General features: G+C 42.0%; 2 protein-coding genes across 4 annotated transcripts in view; one reads left to right on the forward strand and one right to left on the reverse strand.

Moving 5' to 3' along the window:
- The window catches only part of hpca (hippocalcin), an 802,490-nt gene that overhangs the window by 379,260 nt on the left and 404,121 nt on the right, over nt 1–19,109 (reverse strand). The gene's annotated exons all lie outside the window — the stretch shown is intronic.
- Nucleotides 1–19,109, forward strand: part of atxn1a (ataxin 1a) — a 214,356-nt gene that overhangs the window by 48,343 nt on the left and 146,904 nt on the right. The window contains exon 1 of one of the 3 annotated variants that reach the window (XM_087294500.1): nt 18,714–18,761. The exons of the other annotated variants lie outside the window; for them this stretch is intronic. The gene's annotated coding sequence lies outside the window, so the exon portion shown is untranslated. Of the gene's footprint in view, nt 1–18,713; nt 18,762–19,109 lie in introns of those variants that run through there. 3 annotated transcript variants of the gene reach the window in all.

Raw genomic sequence — 19,109 nt, forward strand, 5'->3', positions numbered from 1 at the left:
CCTCTTTCTCCCCTGCTCTGCTGACCACGCCCACTCCTGCCCTTTGCTCATGGAGCTCCACGCCCGTTATACTGCCTACAACTATGTGGACACCTATTCATTGTACATATCGCTGTCAATTTCACATTGTCGTTGTATTTGCACTGTCTGTATTTTGTACTGTCTGGAGCCAGCACCTAAGCTTTGCACTCGTCATAGCACACATGCTGCTGATGATGTGACAATAAAAGTGCTTTGATTTGATTTGATTATGATGCATCTTTTGAAAAAATTCTGAGGTAGACCTGAACCGAAAGTGGAGGATGTCATGACTTTTTAAAACATACCCTGACACTACCTTGTTTTTGGTTCACCATGGTGCTTCTAGTTTTTTTGTACCATGTTTTTAACATGTACCATGAAATTACCTTATTTTTTACATTTTGTTGGTATTTCTGGCAATGCAGTGGCACAGTAGGTAGTGCTGTCGCCTCACAGCAAGAAGGTCACTGGTTCGAGCCTCGGCTGGGTCAGTTGGCGTTTCTGTGTGGAGTTTGCATGTTCTCCCTGCATTTGCGTGGGTTTCTTCCGGGTGCTCTGGTTTCCCCCACAGTCCAAAGACATGCGGTACAGGTGAATTGGGTTGGACAAATTGTCCGTAGTGTATGAGTGTAAATGAGTGTGTATGGATGTTTCCTAGAGATGGGTTGCAACTTGAAGATCATCAGCTGCATAAAAAAATATCTTGGATAAGTTGGTGGTTTATTCCTCTGTGGCGACCCCAAATTAATAAAGGGACAAAATGAAAATGAATGAATGAATGAATGGTATTACCTTGTTTATTTACATATATTATAATATTTTTTTACATCAGTACAAATTGTAACTTTTACTTTTCTTTCAAACAAGAAGTTGAAACATGTTAATATTATATGTTTAAGAGAACTAAAAACAGAGAAAAGTGGGGAGAAGAGGAAAAAGTGTTCCCCTTCGGTTGGGGAACTTCAGTGCCATGAATGGGAGGATTCGGATCAGAAGCCGCTTATCTGGAGAGTATTGAACGGGCCAATGAATGAAATTAATTGGCAGCGTAAGCTTGCGCAGGTGTGCGACATCTGCAATTATCTCAGCATATAAGCACACCTGAAGCCAGCAGACGCCATCCTTTTCGCTTCAGATCCTTTCTGAGTGAGTCGATGAGGGTTCCTCTTGCTGATCAGCACTTCAGAGCGAACGAGTGTGTCTCCCGGTCCAGAGTGGGTCTTCGCGGTGGCAGACGGTCGAGCTGGGTTACTCCCTTGCCTGCGGTTCTTTGGGTCCGGTCCTCCAGAGCGGTGCGTATAGTTGCAACTTTCCTAAAAGAGCAACACAGTCGTGCAGCACGTCCTTTTCAGGATGGCGCTCCGACTGTGCGTTTCTGGATGCGGGGGTTTCCTGTCTCCGGATGATGGACACGATCACTGCATTGCATGTTTGGGGGTCCAGCATGTTAATGCGGTGCTCGCGGGCGGTTCATGTCGTCATTGCGATGCCATGACCGTTGCACAGCTAAGATCGCGGCTAACTTTCGCAAGAGAGCGAGCCACCCCAGTTGCCTCCTGTTCTAAAAAAGCAGCGGGCGCTCGGGCAGATCTGAGGGTTTCAGCGGGAGCTAATCCGCCGCCCACGGGCTCGCGGACCTCTCGCTCCTCACGGCGCTCCATCCAAGCTTCGGGTGGTGAGAGTGATCCGTCTAACCAGATGGTAGCTCTCACACTCGCTGACACCGGAGATCAGATGTCCTCCGCGGCATCGGAGGGTGGGCTTTCACTGTCCGACGAAGATCCGGACCCGCTCGCCCCCTCCGGGCAGGTGAGCGCTGTCAAATCGGATCCTGAAGCGGACATGTTAGCCGTGCTTTCCCGGGCTGCTTCGGCCGTGGGGTTGGAGATGGTTTATCCCCCAGCTCCGCGGCCGGACCGACTAGATGGGTGCTACGTAGAGGACTAGAAGGCGAAGCCTTCGAAGCCTCTCGTCCCCTTCTTCCCGGAAGTGCACAGTAGGCTCACGCAGTCCTGGAGGGCACCTTTCTCTGCCCGTGCTGCGAGTGCCTCCGCCCTCACCGCCCTTGACGGCGGAGCTGCCAGGGGGTATGAGGCGATCCCGTCAGTGGAGCGCGCTATCGCGGTCAATCTTTGTCCGCGCGGCGCCTCTACGTGGCGGGGTTTGCCCCGCCTCCCGTCCAAAGCCTGTAGGTTGTCTGCCTCCCTCGGAGCCAGAGCTTATAAGGCTGCGGGCCAGGCTGCTTCTGCTTTGCACGCGATGGCCACCTACCAGCGCTACCAAGCGCAGGCGCTGGCCGAGCTGCACGAGGGCGGGTCCAACCCAAGCTTATTACATGAGCTGCGCACCGCGACCGACTATGCTCTTCGGACTACTAAGTCCGCCGCGTGTGCGCTGGGGAGGACGATGTCCACACTTGTGGTTCAGGAACGCCACCTCTGGCTAAACCTGGCCGATATGCGCGACGTTGACAAAGTTCGCTTTCTTGACTCGCCCATATCCCAGGCTGGCCTGTTCGGCGACACCGTCAGTGAATTCACCCAGGAATTCAAGGCGGTGAAAGAGCAGTCGGATGCGATGGGCAATGTCTATCGGCGTGGCCGTAAGCCCGCTCCGCCCGCCGAGCCATCCACCTCCGCTGTTCCTCGCCGAGGGCGCCCGCCAACGAGTGCTGCCCCGCCCCCGCCTGCGCCTCCGGCCAAGCGGGCGCGGCGTTCACCTCGAAAGCAGGCAGCCCCTCCTGCCCAGGGCGCCGTTAAGTCCGGTAAACGGACCGCGAAGCGTCCCTGAGACAGGCCATCCGGAGAAGAGGAAACTTGCTCTTTCCCCGCTGGAGGGCGGGGCCCCGATAACAACGGTACTTTTCAGTGCCACCAAAACATCAGTAAAAGAGCACTTTTTCCCTTCCCCGGATGTGACTGCACGAGTTCTGCCAGTCCGGGACGCGCTGCCTTCCGGCTCGCAGACTCTACGTGCTTCGCCAGTGGCTCACGAGCGCTGGGGGGACGGTCTCCCTTCCCTCAGCCCTCCAGCCCCCTCTCCGGAGTCAGGGTGCGGAGCCAGAGCGAATCGCTCTCCTCCAGCTTTTCCGCGGGACCCTCGTGCTTCCCGGATCAGCACACCCACTCCGCGCTGCCCCACCGCTGGTACGTCAGCGATTGTAGCGATGACTCCATTAGCGAGGGCTCTGCCTGCCTGGTTAGCGCGGGCCAGCCCCTCGCGGTGGCTCATACGCACAATCAGACTCGGTTACGCGATTCAGTTCGCGAAACGGCCCCCCAAGTTTACGGGCGTGTATTTCTCCAGGGTCAACCCCCTGTCCGCCCCTGTCTTGCGAGAGGAGATTGCTGCCCTCCTGGCGAAGGGTGCAATCGAGCCGGTTCCTCCAGCCGAGATGGAGAGTGGGTTTTACAGCCCATACTTCATCGTACCCAAAAAGAGCGGTGGGTCACGGCCAATCCTAGATCTGCGCGTTTTGAACCGCTGTCTGCACAAGCTGCCGTTCAGAATGCTCACGCAGAGGCGCATTCTCCAATGCGTTCGTCCTCGGGATTGGTTTGCAGCCATAGACCTGAAGGACGCGTATTTCCATGTCTCCATTCTTCCACGCCACCGCCAATTTCTGCGGTTTGCGTTCGAGGGTCGAGCGTGGCAGTACAAGGTCCTCCCCTTCGGGCTCTCTCTGTCTCCGCGGGTCTTCACCAAACTCGCGGAGGGTGCCCTAGCGCCCCTTCGGCTCGCGGGCATTCGCATACTCGGTTATCTCGACGACTGGCTGATTTTAGCCCACTCGCGGGAGCAATTGATTATGCACAGGGACGAGGTGCTTCGGCATCTCCGCCTACTGGGGCTTCAGGTCAACCGAGAAAAGAGCAAACTCGCCCCCGTGCAGAGGATTTCTTTTCTCGGGATGGAGCTGGACTCGATCACCATGGTAGCGCACCTCTCCGAGGAACGCGCTCGCCTGTTGCTGAACTGTCTGAGGGAGCTCGACAGCAAACTAGTGGTCCCACTGAAGTTCTTTCAGAGGCTCCTGGGGCATATGGCATCCGCAGCCGCCGTCACGCCGCTCGGGTTGCTCCATATGAGACCACTTCAGCACTGGCTTCACGATCGGGTCCCCAGACGCGCATGGCACGCGGGCACACACCGGGTCTCGGTTACTGCGCTGTGTCGCCGCGCCCTCAGCCCTTGGAACGACCCCTCGTTCCTACAGGCCGGTGTGCCTCTAGGACAGGCGTCCAGCCATGTTGTTGTTTCAACAGACGCTTCCAACACGGGTTGGGGGGCCGTGTGTCGCGGGCATGCGGCTGCGGGCCTCTGGAAGGGTGCCCAGCTGCATTGGCATATCAATCGCCTAGAGCTGTTGGCAGTGTTCCTCGCTCTCCACCGCTTTTTACCGGTGCTGGAGCGGCAACACGTGCTGGTCAGGACGGACAGTACGGCGGCGGCGGCGTATATCAACCGCATGGGGGGTATGCGCTCTCGCCGCATGTCTCAGCTCGCCCGCCGTCTGCTCCTCTGGAGTCACGCGCGGCTGAAATCGCTGCGCGCCATTCACGTCCCAGGCACGCTCAATCGTGCAGCCGATGCGCTCTCACGACAGCTGTTACGCCCTGGAGAATGGAGACTCCACCCCGAGTCTGTTCAGCTGATATGGGCGCGATTCGGGGAGGCCCAGATCGATCTGTTTGCTTCCCCCGAGAACGCTCACTGCCAGTTGTTTTTTCCCTGACCGAGGGCTCTCTCGGCACGGATGCACTGGCCCACAGCTGGCCTCGGGGCATGCGCAAGTATGCGTTTCCCCCAGTGAGCCTGCTCGCGCAGTTTCTGTGCAAGGTCAGGGAGGACGAGGAACAGGTTCTGCTAGTTGCGCCCCTTTGGCCCAACCGGACCTGGATATCAGAGCTCTCACTCCTCGCGACGGCCCTCCCCTGGCGGATCCCTTTGAGAGAGGACCTACTCTCTCAGGGACAGGGCACCATCTGGCACCCTCGCCCCGATCTTTGGAACCTCCACGTGTGGTCCCTAGACGCGAGGAAGACTTAGGTAACCTACCGACTGCGGTGGTTAATACCATCACTCAGGCTAGAGCCCCCTCCACGAGGCGCGCCTACGCCCTGAAGTGGAGTCTATTCACTGAATGGTGCGTCTCTCGCAGAGAAGACCCCCGAAATTGCCAGATTAGTGTTGTGCTCTCTTTCCTTCAAGAGAAGTTGGACAGCAGGCTGTCGCCCTCCACTCTCAAGGTTTACGTGGCCGCCATCTCCGCTTATCATAGCGCGGTAGCTGGCGGCACCGTGGGAAAGCATAACCTGGTCATCCAGTTCCTTAGGGGTGCTAGGCGAATTAATCCATCTCGCCCCCCTCTCATGCCCTCTTGGGATCTCGCCCTCGTTCTCACGAGTCTGCGATCCGATCCCTTTGAGCCACTCGAATCAGTATCTCTAAGATTTCTGTCCCTGAAGACAGCTCTGCTGGTTGCGTTGGCCTCCATCAAGAGGGTCGGGGACTTGGAGGCATTTTCGGTCAGTGACTCGTGCCTGGAATTCGGGCCGGATTACTCTCACGTTATCCTGAGACCCCGCCCCGGTTATGTGCCCAAGGTTCCTACCACCCCCTTTAGAGATCAGGTAGTGAACCTGCAAGCGCTGCCCCCGGAGGAGGCAGACCCAGCCCTTTCTTTACTTTGTCCAGTTCGCGCTCTGCGCATTTATGTGGACCGTACTCAGAATTTTAGATCATCTGAGCAGCTCTTTGTCTGTTATGGCGGTCGGCAGCAGGGAAGTGCCGTATCGAAACAAAGATTATCCCACTGGATTGTGGATGCCATTTCACTCGCTTATTCGAGTCGAGGTCAGTCGTGTCCCCCGGGAGTACGTGCACACTCCACTCGGAGCGTTGCATCCTCTTGGGCGCGTGCACGCGGCGCCTCTCTAACAGACATCTGTAGAGCTGCGGGCTGGGCGACACCCAACACATTTGCAAGGTTTTACAATCTGCGAGTGGAGCCGGTTTCCTCAAGGATATTAGGTAACCCTTTGGTGATTGAGGAGACAACTCGGTAGGGTGTTGAAACACGCTTGCTGCGCCATTCTCCCTAACACGGAGGTACGTGCGCCTTTTTTATCTGTCAGTAAAGTTCCCCGTCAGGTGAGCCCTGCAGATTCCTCCGTGGCCCCCAGCACTGACTCAGCGGAGGAGTCACTTGCTGGCCCACTACGTTGTAGGTCTGCCCGCTGGTCAGCCCGCGTTTTGGGTATAGGTGCCTGCTATGCGTGATCCCCACTAGGCGATCCCATATGCTTATTCCGCCACGGTTAAGTCCCCCCCTGGGCGGACCCGTGTCTTCCCTCTCCGCTAACCACTCTTTGCTATGCGTACTCCCCCTTTTTAGGGCTAGTCCATAGTTAAATTCTGCCAACCTTTCCCCCCTTGGGTAACGGATGGCCTCCGCAGCGTCCTCCCTATCGGGATTGCACGCTTCCCAACGTACTGTCGTATTTCCTAGAATTATCTAGATGCTCACGACTTCCCAAAAAATATATCTAAATCCGTAAAACTTCTGTTGAAGTAGGATAAATTAGGGCCAGGGACACGTTGGAGGACCGCGCCCCCCATGATGTGGGTGCGTCACGCTTGCTTGACTATCTCCTCATCGGGGGTGTTGGTAAGGTGCAGTCATTATGGCGCTTTCCATATTCTCCCATTCATGGCACTGAAGTTCCCCAACCGAAGGGGAACGTTCGAGGTTACAGAAGTAACCCTTCGTTCCCCGAGGAGGGGAACGGAAGTGCCATATTCCGTCGCCATAATGACTGTCCCTTAGCTGTTTGAAAGTCTCTTCAGCTTAAAAGGATGGCGTCTGCTGGCTTCAGGTGTGCTTATATGCTGAGATAATTGCAGATGTCGCACACCTGCGCAAGCTTACGCTGCCAATTAATTTCATTCATTGGCCCGTTCAATACTCTCCAGATAAGCGGCTTCTGATCCGAATCCTCCCATTCATGGCACTTCCGTTCCCCTCCTCGGGGAACGAAGGGTTACTTCTGTAACCTCGAACGTTTTAAGTGTTTCTACTAGGGTTCAATCACTGCCCTGTTGTTAACTACTCGATAAATGGACTCCAAATTATATATAAATTCTTACTTTTTTTAAAGGGAAAGCTTTGAGCTTTTCAAGTTGCAGGCAGGACATGACTTTTTAATCAGTGTTGAGCAGCGAGGTGGATATTTTTGTTCCCAATTCAGATATTGCCTTGTTTTTTATTTGTGACATTATCATATGTTTTACTTGTTTTGCTGTGTAATTATTCTGTAATGTACCTGTTTTTACATGGTGTACTTGTATTTAACATTACCTAATTGTTTTAGATATAGTTGGTACACTATAAAAAGTAATTGACATTACTTTTTAAAAAAGTGAGTAAATCTGTCACCTTAAAATTGTTATGTAAATTACCTATGTGCATTTAAATACAAGAGAGTCACTTTTACTTCAATGGGTTGGCTCATTTTTAAACGTAATATACCTTGTTTTTCATATAATCAGCATATTTATGCTGTGCTTTTCCAATAAGGTTGGAACGTATTTCATGGAAATAAACTTTATTTTTAGACATCCACAAAAGTATTATTAGGCCTTGACATATATCATGAGATGACATACACATCATGTTACTTCTATATTTACTGACATACACTATGGTATTATCTCACTTTTCATGTAGATATGCACCGTGTTATTGCAGTTTCTTGACATGCTGTGTGCCCTTAGTTACCTTGTTTTTAGGCATGTTATTGCTATGATTTTTTTAACATACAGTATCATAATTTTCCTTGGTGTTCTACCACCACTGGTATTATCATGATCTTATCATGTTTGTTTAAAACGCATCATCTCAATACTGTCGTGTTATTTTTTCACCATCATTTTTTTGAACCTGTATCATACATATGCAGGATTATATTTCAGTCATCTTGAAATACTAACCATTATTGTACCATGGTAATGATGAGATGATGTAATCTGATGTGAGTATGATATAAATATTATAGTATATATATATATATATATATATATATATATATATATATATATATATATATATATATATATATATATATATATATATATGTATATATATATATATATATGTATGTATATATATATATATATATGTATATATATATATATATGTATATATATATATATATATATATATATATATATATATATATATATATATATATATATATATATATATATATATATATATAAATGGAAATCATCATTCAGTGTCATGGAATATATTGACATATGAAGAGTTTAGATGCAAAAACCTCTAAATGCCGTCTGAAATTTTTTCTAAAATTAGTATTTTTTTTCTCAGGTTCTTGTGTGTACGTTCAGTAATATCACTTTTATGGCAAAGAATAAGACCTTTTCCTGGTCTTTAAAGTGAAATATCTCAACATAAACAAAGGAGGCTGAGAAAAATGTTCATTTTCGATGGAAATTTCATTTAGAGGTTTTGGCATCTAATCTCTAAACTTATTACCTCTTAATTCACCCACAGCATGTTTTTGTTAGACATTAACTTCTTGAAAACAAGAAAGATATTTAGAGCAGGTAGCTGTAAAGAGTTGTGTTAAGATGTGTGTGTGTGTGTCTGTTTTGGATTGCTCTAATCCCTGCATTAAACTCGCACTCGATTTGTCCCTGTAGTGAAGAACTGTGTGTGTTTGTCTGGACCGGCGCAGTCTGATGGTGTCCAGGCGTACAGAAGTAATGCTGATGGAGGCGAGGGTTTGGTCAGAGCGACAGAAGAGGGTCTTTACTGTGTGTGTGTGTGTCCTTCTCACTGAATGGCAGAAAGCCAGGAGAGAGGGAGAATCTCATTGGATGTGACAGTGTTGTGAAACAAACCAGCAGCAACATAGCAAGTGAATAACAGAAGCGTAGGCCTGGACCGACTGCTGGTGTGTGTGAACATGCGGTTGTGTGTGTTTATGTGGGAGGGGTTGATTTTGGCACAGTCGTATGTGATTGTTTTGTTTTTTTCTATAAGTGTGTCAGAAGGATTTATTTTCTTTCTGTATGTCACTGCCAAGCACTTTTAATAGGGGTAATAAGTGATTTAATAAGCAACGGCTGTGTTTAACAGCACATCTATACTGTAAAAGAGTGTTTGCTGAAGCACTGGGTTTATTCATGTTTCTTTATTCTTTTGTTATTTGGTAATTTTGTTGTTAAAGACATAGCCCCCCCCAAAATACAAAATTTGTCATTATTTACATACTCTTGGCTTGTTCCAGAACAGTTTGATTTTCTGTTGAACACCAAAGAAGATATTTTGAAGAATGTTTGAAACCTGTAACCATTGACTTCCTTAGTATTTGTTTTATTTACAATGGTTACAGGTTTCCAGCATTCTTCAACATATCTTGTTTTTTCAGAATAACTTATTTTGTGGTAAAATGAAAGTTCATATACAGTACTATATTATAAAATGTAGCTGCCAAAACATTCCTTAAAGTGTGTTCTTTTGTGTTATAGTTCACACATGGTATTATATGAAATGGTGCAGCCAGAACATTCTTCAAAATGTCTTGCTTTGTGTTAAATTCATAGTTCACACAGTATTTAAAAATGGAGCCGTCAGATCTTTTTTTATGTTGTCTTTTGTGTTAAATTCAAAGTTCACTTTGTATTTTATGAAATGGAGCAGTGAGAATGTTCTTTAAAATATCTTCTTTTTTTTGCTAAAGTCAAAGTTTACATCATATTTTATGAAATGGAGCAGTGAGAACGTTCTTCAAAATATCTTTTTTATTGAAGCCAAAGTTCACATAGAATTTTATGAAATGGAGCAACGAGAGCATTCATCAAAACATCTTCTTTTGTGTTAAAGCCAAAGTTCACAGAATAATTTATGAAATCGAGCAGAGAAAACGTTCTTTAAAATACGAAGTGTTAAAGCCAAAGTTCACAATGGATTTTATGAAATGGAGCAGCGAGAACATTCTTCAAAATATCTTCTTTTATGTTAAAGCCAAAGTTCACAAAGTATTTTATGAAATAAAACAATGAGAACATTCTTCAGAATTTGTTACAGTGTTTGCTTCAGAAGAATGTGTGCAAAATGGAAAATGTTCAATAATAAGTCAATAATGATTCACCAATTTTTTCGAATTACCCTAGTTTTTTCACTTGTCACTTGTTTGCTGGAAAATTAAATTGGCTTAATAAAACATTGCTAAAATATATAATTTACAGTACAAAAAAATAGCTCTTGTGCTTTTGAAAATAGACAAACATTTAGGAGTTTTGGGGTTTGTTTATTTGTTCTAAAACTTACCCGGCTTTTGTTCAGATCTAAAGGAAAACCTTAACTCTTAACATCCTTCTATTTGTGATGTGTGAAAGAAAATTCAGCAAATAAATAACCAATATAAGCTTCTTAAATAAAACCGTACCTGACATCCTGCACGACTGAAAACTTTGATGAACATATTACGTAATTTCACAGCAAATACTAAACTCTGCCAGATAATCAATGTTCATGTCATAAAGCAACCACGGGCCATCTCTGTCTTATGATCTGCAATAAAAGCTGTTCACAAATAGTGTTTTATGAAATACGGCAGCCAGAACATTCTTGAAAATATCTTGTTTTGGTTTTCTGCCACAGAATAATTTCTTATGAAATCATTTTGCTAATTATTTTTTTATTTCAGTTAGTTTTTAAATTTACTTTTGTTAGTTTTTGTTTTTCATTTAACGTGATTTTAGTTCATACATTATTTTAAGAAATGAAGCAGCCAGAACGATCAAAATATCTTCTTTTGTGTCAAAGTCATAGTTCACACATGGTATTTTATGACCGTCCTTCAAAAAAACATTTTAGTGTTGTAGATTACACATGATATTTTATGAAATAGTGCAGCCAGAACATTTGTCAAAACATCTTGTTTTGTGTTAAATATATAGTTTACAGTATTTTTAGAAATAGAGCAGTCAGATGTTTTTCAAAATATATTATTTAGTTTGAATTCAAAGTTCATATAGTATTTTATGAATTGTAGCAGCCAGAACATTCTTCAAAATGTCTTCATTTGTGTTATTGTTTACATATGGTATTTTATGAAACAGAGCAGCCAGAACATTCTTTAAAATGTCTTCATTTGTGTTATTGTTTACATATGGTATTTTATTAAACAGAGCAGCCAGAACATTCTTCAAAATGTCTTCTTTTGTGTCAAAGTCATAGCTAACACAGTATTTAAAAAATGGAGCAGTGAGATTTTTTTTTTAAATGTTTGTGTTAAATTCAAAGCTCACAAAGTATTTTATGAAATGGAGCACCCAGAACATGCTTGAATATCCGGTTCTGTGTTATATTTCACACATGGTATTTTAGGAAATAGAACAGCCAGATCATTCTTCAAAATATTTTCTTTTGTGTTGAAGTGTTAGTTAAAAAATGGAGCAGTCACTGGAGTGTTTTTCTCAATGGAGCATTTTTTAATACCTTTTTTATACCTTTTTTGTTTTAAAGTCATAGTTGACACTGAAATGGAGCAGCCAGAACATTCTTTGAAATATCTTCTTTTGTGTTAAAGTCTTAGTTCACACAGTATTTTAAGAAAAGGAGCAGTCATTTGAGTTTTTTTTTTCTCAATGGAGCATTTTTTATAAAACCTTCTTTTGTTTTAAAGTGATAGTACACACTGAAATGGAGCAGCCAGAACATTCTTCAAAATATATATTTTTTGTGCTAGTCAAAGTTTACATAGTATTTTATGAAAAGGAAGCACTTAGAACATGCTTGAGAATATACTGTTTTGTGTTATATTTCACACATGATATTTTATGAAATAGAACAGCCAGAACATTCTTCAAAATATCTTCTTTTGTGTTAAAGTCCTAGTTAACACAGTGTTTTTAGAAAAGGAGTAATCATTGGAGATTTTTTTCTCAATGGAGCATTTTTCATAATACATTCTTTTGGTTTAAAGCCATAGATCTACTCTGAAATCAGCCAGAACATTCTTCAAAATATCAGTTTGTTTTCCATTAAAAGAAAGAAAAAGGGAGATGTCTGACACGTCGTCTTCTTCTGGGTGGAGTGTGTTTTGGTTGTGTGTGTCAGCGCTGTGCTGCGTGACGAGCTGCTGCGTGCCGATAGGTCAGAGGTCAGTCATCTGTGCTGAGCACGAGAACTTTGAGCTGACCGATATGGTGTGTGTGTGTGTGTGTGTGTGTTAGTGGTTATGTAATGTGTGTATGTGTGTGTGCAGCTAGAGCTTCATTCAGGAGCTTCGAATGGGCTTCTCATACTAACAGCAATTCACAGACAGAGAAATCTGAAGTCTTTCATTTGCAGTAAGAGTTGGGGATTTCTGGTGAATGCTTACCATAATGTAGAGAAAATTTATGTAGAGAATACTTATGCACAAGAGACAAATGCATCTGTTTTGATAGTGTCAAAAACCATAATAAATGAACATGTTATATAATTATGATAGCAAAATTATATCTGTTAAATTATAATTATACATTTTTTTAAAAAGTGAATGGGAAAAAACATATATTCTGTCGCTGAAAGAACATTTTTATAGGTCATAATTAATTTATTAATTTATTTTTATTATTTTAAAATTGATGTTTATTGATTGGTAATTTTGGGGTTTATCCTTAGGAATGTTTTAATACTCTTATTTTTTATTGGGAAAATTAACAAAAATCAATAAATAAAGCAAACATTTTAGTTTTTAAAGGGGTGGTCCAGAGTCCAAGGCTTGGTTGTGTTTATAAGATGCAAAGCAATGTGTGCTCATGCTTCATTTGTAAAAAAAAAATCACATCATATATCTTTCATATATCTTACTTTAATTAAAAACTGCTACTCAAGTAACATGAAAACGACATTGCCTAGTTCCTCTTAAAGGCCTCAAGAGGCTCTGATTGGTCAGCTAACATATTGTACTGTTCAATGTCACACCCCTACAAGCATGCACTTTTGCGCTGTGTAAATACTGTCAGTCAGTGTAGCTGTTAGCCATATCAGTTTGAGCCTGAATCAGACAGAAAAAGAAGAGGACTCTCTAAATTTCATTTTTTGCTGAATCTCATGCCTGCTCTCTAAAATAAAATCTGACAAGTGTCTTTCATACATATTCAGGTTATAGGCATGTGTAAGTAATATGAAACGTTCACATATCTTTTGCTAGTTTGCTATTTGAGACATAGAACGCAAGCAGCGTGCTACAGATACAGTGCAGCACTGGTGCAGATTGTGGCTGTTTACAGGTATTTGACTGATAAAAATGAATTTGTAGCTAAATTGTTAACTGTGTCAGACAGGATTTCACGTTCTTTACATCCTTGTTGAAGTCCCCGCTACAACATACCATTAGCACTAGACACTATGCATGTAATAAATCCATTTTAACAAATAAATTACTTACAGGTTGTAGCTCAAAATCCACAGCTTCTGCTATTATGCTTGCAACTGCTCCTTTTTAGCCGAATCCAGCACTGAACTGTCAAATGCTAGCTATATCTTTTTTATAAGTTTTATAATAATAATCTCTGGAACAGAGGGTAGCATGATCGCCTCACAGCAAGAAGGTCGCTGGTTCGAACCTCAGGTGGATCAGGTGGCGTTTCTGTGTGTATTTTGGAGTTTCTCCCTATGTTCACATGGGATTCCTCCCGGGTTCTCCGGTTTCCCCTACAAGTCCAATGACATGTGCTATAGGTGAATTGGATGAACTAAATTGTCTGTAGTGTATGAGTTTGAATGAGTGTGTATAGATGTTTCCCAGTGATGGGTTGCAGCTGGAAGGGCATCCGCTGCGTAAAACATATGCTGGATAAGTTGGCTGTTCATTCCGTTGTGGCGATCACAAATTAATAAAAAGCCTAAGCTGAAAAGAAAACAATTGGACGAATGAATGAATGAATGAATGCATGAATGAATGAATGAATTAATGAATGAATGAATGAATGAATGAATGAATGCATCTGGCCACGCCCCTTTGCTTCATGTGGTAAATGCATGTAACCTAAAGCATTTGTGATATTACAAACTCAGATGTATTTTTTGTAGTCCCCAATCTTCATTCGCAGTAGGCTTTGCTAAGCTGACTCTGTACAAGCCAATGTCTCCCTTTGCATTGAACTTTTAGCGTATTACATTCATGTTGTTTATGTTCACACAGCTACATCACACATCAATTAAAGATTGAAATATGATATCGTAATGGACCACCCCTTTAAGGTACAAAACATGTCTAATTGTTTTAAAATAACACCTTTAGGGTGAGTGCAAATTCCCAATATTTTAACCATTTCTAAACCCCAAATTATGACAAAGTTTGACTAAAGCAATTTTTGGTGAATATCCTTATAAAAATATAGTTAATAAATAAAAAAAATTGTTTTGACAAATGCAGAAAGCTTTTTGCTGTTATAGAGAAAGGTTAAAGTGTTAATCGCTGCCTATAAACAGGGCGCGAATTACAGGAGGGTTTGGGAGTGGGATTGATCCCCCTTATTAAGGGTTGATTCCCCTGAAGGACATCAAAACAAAATATTTGGGGGTTAGCCCTTTAATACAGAGAAATAGTTTACTCTGATCTGTATTTTAAATAATAATGTTAAAATAATAGATATCCATTTGAACACCCCATAATAATAATAATAATAATAATAATAAAAAAAAAATAATAATTCCTTACATTTATATAGCGCTTTTCTGGGCACTCAAAACACTTTACACATAGGCGGGAAATCTCCTCATCCACCACTAGTGTGCAGCATCCACCTGGATGACGCGACGGCAGCCATTTTGCGCCAGACTGCACACCACACACCAGCTGATTGGTGGAGGATGACAGAGCGATGAAGCCAAATATGATATGGGGATGAAATAGGGAGGACATGATGGAAAAAGGCCAGTGGGCTAAATTTGGGCAGGATGCCGGGGTGAAACCAGTACTCTTTTTTTGTAGGACCTGGGATTTTTAATGTCCACTGAGAGTCGGGACCTCGGTTTAACGTCTCATCCAGAACATGGCGCTCACTAAGCAGTGTAGAGTCCCTGTCACTATACTGGGGCGTTGGGACCCACACAGACCATAGGTTGGGTGCCACATGCTGGCCTCACTAACACCGCTTCTGACAGCAACCTAGCTTTCCCATGTGGTCCAATAGTATCTGGATGCAGCCTTAATGATGCAAGCTGAGACTGCATCACTCAGCGATGCAATGTCCGACTCAATGCACTCAATGGAGTGAGTGACGTTACTGTGATGGGTAGGGTTCGGGGAGGGGTTAGGTGAGCCCATTAAAAAGCATTGGATGCAGCTCAGATTGCACTGCACCGAGTCTGCAGCCAGACCCCTCTCATGTGGTCTCCCATCCAGGCACTGACCTGGCGCAGCCCTGCTTAGCTTCATTGGGTGCCCATGTGAGAGTTGAAGAGTGCAAGTTGCCGGCTCACAGTTCATGCCATTGTGAATGCATAATCAGTCATTCAACAGTTTGAAACCGGCAGATTTAGAGCACTAGTAGACACGGCAAGACTATTTTGTCATAAAATAGTTGTTTGTTTCTACATATTGCCTATAAGTAAAGTCAAATTAGACACAGTGTTTGAATAGTTTGACCTAAAGTAAGCCAAAGTAAAAAAATCAGGTCAGAATACATTAAATATATCCCAATAAACACTGAAAACTTAAATACATTTTATTAATAAATTACATGCAATTTATTTAATTACACCAACTAACATCACCGAAAGGTTGAGAATCCCCAAGGTCGTCAATGTATAACTTGCACACTGCCGATACAACAATACATATCTTGGAAACATTACTGCAGTTAGCTAAGAAAATGTGTGTGAGTGGATGTGTGTGAGAGAGAGTAGGAAATTTGAGGTTAGGACATTAGTAACCTTTTCTTAAGTAATATAAACACAGCTGCTAATGCGAATAGGCAGAGGAACTTGGCATTATCAATTTTTTACAGACTGAAAGCCCTCCGAAACACACACACAAACACACACACTATAGCTGCAGATGATGAAGGAGCGATGAAGGTCACTTTGTTAGTGGGAGAGTAAAGCTCCTGTCTGTGTTTTTTTGTTATTACCGTATACTACAGTGTAGTGTGGAATAACCCTAGTGGTGTGTGTTTTATTTTTGGAGGAACCTCTTTTCCAGAAACGAAAACGAGACTGAGAGACAGAAGTACAGTTTACGTGACTGTATACTTAGACTGATTGATCACCAGCTAATAAAGATGCTCATTTTTGCAGACAGACATGTATGAAAACCCATGTTTGTGAAATAATGCTGATGTTGAGCAGGCAGTCTTTTGGTTTTAGTTTGTGTTCAATAAAATTGTCTGTTTACTCTAGGCATTGTTAGCATGTGAATAATATCCCTTGACGTGTTTGTGGTTTGTGGTCATCTGCCATTAAACAAATACCTTCTGTCATTGGTCAGAAAGATGAGAGAATTGTTCAGCTGCTGGATTATGGGAAACGGACACAAAGAGGGTTGTTTTTTTTTTTAAGTAGGAGGAATTAACGTATAATAAAATTAATAATTATTTTAGTTATGTATTTTTGTTTTATCTAAAGATTGGAAATTGCATTTTCATGTAATATAATAAAAACTAAAAAAACACCCAGAGAAATAATTTCAGTCATATTATTATGTCAGAATGCTTATTTCCCCCTTTTTTTTTGTAAATAGAAATAAATAGTGATTTAATTCTTAATATACAACAGTTCTGTCTGGTTCTCGAATCTGATTGGCTGATAGTCATGCGATATTCTGCAATATCAGAACTCGTACAGCCTCTTCACTTTTGTGTATTGCTCCGCTCACATAGAGTGACAGCAGATCAACCAACTCACTACAGTTTGACAAGTATTTCAGCTGTTGGACAACATCATGTACTTTTGAGGCTCTTTAGTCAATATTGTAGTTGTTTAAATGGCAACTATGCAGTTTATTTATAAGGACATTGCCTATTTTAAATATTTATAATTTCAGAGATACAGCACCACCCACAAGATAGAGGCAGAGGCCACATAATAAGCCCTTAAAGGGGATAAAAACAGTGTAATTTTAAACTACAGCAGATTAAATTATTATAAAACTGGTAAGGGGCATTCTAAGTTGATCTCTCTTTTGTATGTTGTGGTGCTGTATTTATACCATAGTTATTGTAGTGTATTCAGTGTGAGATGGGACTCAAATGAATGTATATATTTTTTTATTGGCCACTCTTTGTATAACCATCTGTTTGTTTCTAATAAGTCTCTTGTTTTCATTACTGCAGACTAGTTCAGTAAACAGGAAGAAAGAAGAAATGCCTGCATGTGTTTATTGTTTTTCTTATCGCATTCACAACAGTAATCTGGTAGTGTTTGCTTTGGCTTTTTTGGGGTTAATTAACGTAATCTCCCGATGGCAACAGAGAAATACTGGGAAATCTCTGTAGACTGATGGCATTTCATGCCGTTCAGCCTTATAGTCTAAAAATGTGAGCAAAAGCACCTGTTTTGTCATAATTTTAAACAGTACGCTAGAGAATCATTCAAACATTAGCTCTAACGTGACGTTGATGAATAAGCAATGGTTTATGCTGTTATGACATCAGTTGCAGATGTGAATAAATGGTGAAAGAAAGTAGTTCCTCTTCATCAAATTTGTTGCTATTTTGTTTTTTATATATATATGTTGTTAATTTTTAACATTATCAAAGAATATACTAATAAAAGCACTGCACTTTAAGTTTTTGTCTTGTATCTGGTACAAATTAAGTCAAGAAGCATTGATAGACAAGTAAAAAAATCTAATTCAAAGTTAGGGTTAATCCTGCCAATGTGATAAGTACCTAAAATATATCCCATTGGCAGATTATTTTGCTTGTTTAAAGAAAAAACTCACTTAATTATTACTTATTATTTCTAAAAACAAAGCAATATTTTTACTTGTCTAGAAAATGCTTCTTGATTTAAGCAGTTTTAGATATTTGGACTAGAAACCAAACAAAAACTTTAAGACAAACATTCACTATTATAATTACTATACAGTATGTATGTGGCAAATATGTTTAGCATTATTAATATAAAAGCTTTGGAAAATATGAATAACACTATTTAATTCGGGAAGAAAGTTTTACTTCATTATTATTATTATTATTATTATTATTATTATTATTACTCTTAACTATAGTTCCAGTAAGCCTGTATCTTATTTTGACTGTGATTGTGTGCGATTAGGTTTTGAAGCATCACATGACTAACCGTAATACTGTTACTATGACTGTGACTATGACTATGAAGTATTATCTAAAATAGCACCTTGATAATGTCAAGACATTATGTAACGTAATATGTCTACAATTCCTACAACATGATAAAAAATGTAAAAAACAACAACTTGTCACTAGGGCATTATCCTTAAGGACACAACTCTATACCTTATCTAAACCCACAGTACTGTCTATTTAAAACAATTGGCTTTATGACAAGTTATTGTCCTCGTAAAGATGCACATTTTGCACATTTTATTCTGAGAGGCTGTAAAGGAAGAGGTGGGTGTGGTCTGACTGACAGTAGGTGGGGCATCAGAGTGTTAGTAGTAGACTTTCCTGCCTTTTCAATCAGTCAGCAAAACCCAGCGCTGCTGACTAAGACAAGGAAGGGTTTTTGTGTGAGTATGCTCGTCTGTCTGACATTATACATTCATGTCTGCTTCATAAAATGTGCCATTTTCATGTTTTTAGGCATTGTTGTGGAAGTAAAACTCACTGGAGAACTCACTCCTGTATCATTTCAAGAGAAAGAGAAAAAAAAAACATTGATGTTAAAGACTTTAATTGTAAAATTTTATCCATAGGAATCGTTTTTCTAAACCATACACCACATGATTAAGTGAATGAACTACTAATTATGTCCTGTAAATCACAATATAATTGAAGCTCAGTGAAAACCAGTGAAATACATAGTTGTAAATTAGATTATACAGTGATTTATGTCAGTTGCAAAGCTTTTGGAGGTG

The sequence above is a fragment of the Danio rerio genome, chromosome 19, assembly GCF_052040795.2.
Source record: "Danio rerio strain M-AB ecotype USA chromosome 19, GRCz13ab, whole genome shotgun sequence".
Taxonomy (NCBI): Eukaryota; Metazoa; Chordata; class Actinopteri; order Cypriniformes; family Danionidae; genus Danio; species Danio rerio.